At 39.7% G+C, this 2,878-nt stretch overlaps 1 long non-coding RNA gene across 1 annotated transcript; it reads left to right on the forward strand.

Moving 5' to 3' along the window:
• The first annotated feature begins 1,210 nt into the window (after window positions 1–1,210).
• LOC120740449 lies at window positions 1,211–2,528 on the forward strand. Its single transcript, XR_005697372.1, has 2 exons — window positions 1,211–2,048; window positions 2,138–2,528. It is a non-coding gene; the product is annotated as an uncharacterized LOC120740449 (long non-coding RNA).
• The last annotated feature ends 350 nt before the right edge of the window (window positions 2,529–2,878 follow it).

The following is a 2,878-nucleotide window of genomic DNA, read 5'->3' on the forward strand; positions in this document are numbered from 1 at the left end:
GGGACTGATGATGAGGCCAACACCAAGGTAAAACAGAGGGAAGTTAGATATCCAAAGCACAGAAAGGTGTGATGAAGAAAGTAGTACAACAAGCTGTTCATACCTGAGGCCTCTGAGGTATGGACTCTTGGTGGGGTTGTTCTCCTAAGAACAGACCACAACGACCTCACTGAGCAGGATCGAGTATCCACCACCGTGGCAGATGTCCAATAAAGAGTCTCAAATATGAAGAGTTTGACAGCAACAGGCCCTAACATTATTTAGAAGCTAACATTGTAGACACTGAGGACAGCTATAAGTACCTTGGAATACCACAGGCAAATTGGAACTACAAAGAGGCTACTGCAAAAGCTTCAACCGCCAAATACCTGCAGAGAATAAGGCAAGTACTGAGTAGTCAGCAGAATGGGAAGAAGATGGTCCAGACAATCAACATCAACACCCAGTCATCGGATACACTGATGGGATAATCAGATGTCTAAAGGAGACATCAAGAAAAGAAAGCTCCTTACCAAACATGAAGGTTTTCACCCCAAATCCAGAACCCTGAGATTAAACGCTGAGTAGAATGAAGGAGGCTGTGGACTAGTGAGAGTCAGAACCACTTTCCAAGATGAACCATCAAAGATCCACGAGTACATCATATTGAGATGTTGTGGCAGGACTTTAAGATGCTATGCATAAGAAAAATTGCCTGCAAAATAAACTGAACTGAAGCAATGTTTGTTTTTTACTGGACTGGATTCTGTGGAAACCTTTTTACCATGGCAGCAGTTGGTAAGAGATATTTTTAATAAATCAGAAATCAATTATTATTGATTTAAACTGTGAACATATACATAATATATTTACCAAGTAACACGCACCTGCAACCTATAACAGAAACTTGTTTTGAGTAGATGTTATGATTTCCAGTCAAGCACTCCAATGACTGCTTATTGGTCTTAAGGGCAGTAATAAATTAAATTAAATCTGACAATGCATTAACATTTGTGGACTATGTGACATTTAAAGTGAGTCACACACACACACACACATATACATACATTTTATGCAAGTGACATAGGCCTAAGAGCAAACTGTGCATACTAACAAATATACTAAATAAAGGTTGTTTTCATGCACAATATGCACTATAATTTGGGGTAAATGATTTAATGTAGAACAATTCTGTTCTTGTTGTAGATTAAATTAAATATACTCTGTACCTCATCCATCCCTGGAGTCATTTGATCATTCAAAAGGTAAGACAGAATATCTCTCAGAAAACTAAGGTTACTACCAGCCCCACCTGCTCCCCATAAGAATCCTGTCAACAGCTGAATCAAAGCCAGAACTCTGATCTTTTATTGATTTGCCTGCAGGTTTTCAGGTGATGTAGGTTCTGTCTCGCTCTTTTCCCAGTGCTATAACCCCATTCACTCCACCTCCACTGGTGTGCTCACATAGAAAGAATTGGACACTGCGATTAATGCTGACTTGCTGCATACTCCAAACTCTGTATGATTAAAGCTGATCAATGAAGACATGGAGGAATAATCTCATACATTCGAATTCTCTGTTGATTATTTTATATCAAAATATCCTTTGTTATAAATGTAGCCAAGTGAACTAATACTATGCATGGAAAGGGTTTAAAAAGAGGGGATTGTGTTTTTGACTGGTTGCCTGTCTACCGGAGGTCTGTTGTAGGGTTGTCATGGTGATGACTAGACCTGGTGTTTTGGGGGTATACTGTCCCTTTAAGAGCCGCCGTAAGCCAGAGCACGCATGCGCTCAAGTTTGCGTCACACACTGAGCGCTGTGAGCGGGAGCACTGGAGAGTTAGAGACTGCAAAAGATTCTGTGGCTAGCTACACAAGAGGTAAATGTGCTAAAAAGTGTAGCATACTGCAAAATATTGTCACCAGTGTTGTAGTAGACTGTAATTAGCTAAGTTTCTTTAGCAATGACTCCATGTTTGTGACCATTTCTGTAGAGTTCTTAACGCGCGACGGGTGCATGTTTAATGGTCACATGCTGTGAAAGGGACTGAAGAGCGGGTTGGCGTGAGTAGTGACCGTGTCCTAACAGATTTCAAAGTTGTTAAGTTTACACTGTTATTCACTTTTCATAACTATGTTTCTGTTTGATTCAGAGGGGAGATCACTTGCTGTGTGATTCCTGCGTGTGTACTTGTCCTAGCACAGTAGCTGTGTGGAGAAACTGAAGTGAGTTCATGATGTTCTCCCATAGAAATGTATGTTTAAAAGAGAGTTTACAGTGCACTTTATTGCCAGTTGACCTGCAAAGTTGTGGGATGTAAACAATGTGTTTATTTGTTTTGTTTTCTCTTTTTTGTTGTATTTGTTTCTTGACAGGTCACTACTGTTGTCTATACTGTTTGAATTTAACATGTATATATGAAAGTTACTGTTGTCTCAGACCCTGAAAGGCAGTTTTAGGCTGAGCCAGTGGAATAGTTAAATTTTGCCGTTTCACTCAAAACTACAGAATAAAAACTGTGCTCCTCCGAGTACAGTCGGAGACCGGGCCACATAAACAATCAAAATCACTCACTTACAGTGATGTGGAACCAAAATATGTCTTCTTTGTGTGAAATACTATCCACTTCTGCAGATATGAAGACAGACTGTAAAGTTTGGAGTCACAGTTACAAAAGATTCCACTTGTGACAAGTTTCACAGCAGCAGAAAACTATCAAAACATTCAACATTTCTCAAATCTATTCTGCATTATAATCCACATCTCTGCTGTCAACAGTGTTGAATGGAATTCAAGGTTGTGCTTAAAACGCTCACCTGGATTATTTGAGGAAATTACTTTAGTAATGAAGAGGTGCACAATATGCCTGAGCAGAAAGCAGAGTGACCATGAC

Source organism: Simochromis diagramma, unplaced genomic scaffold (genome assembly GCF_900408965.1).
Source record: "Simochromis diagramma unplaced genomic scaffold, fSimDia1.1 OVJJ01000304.1, whole genome shotgun sequence".
Lineage (NCBI taxonomy): Eukaryota > Metazoa > Chordata > Actinopteri > Cichliformes > Cichlidae > Simochromis > Simochromis diagramma.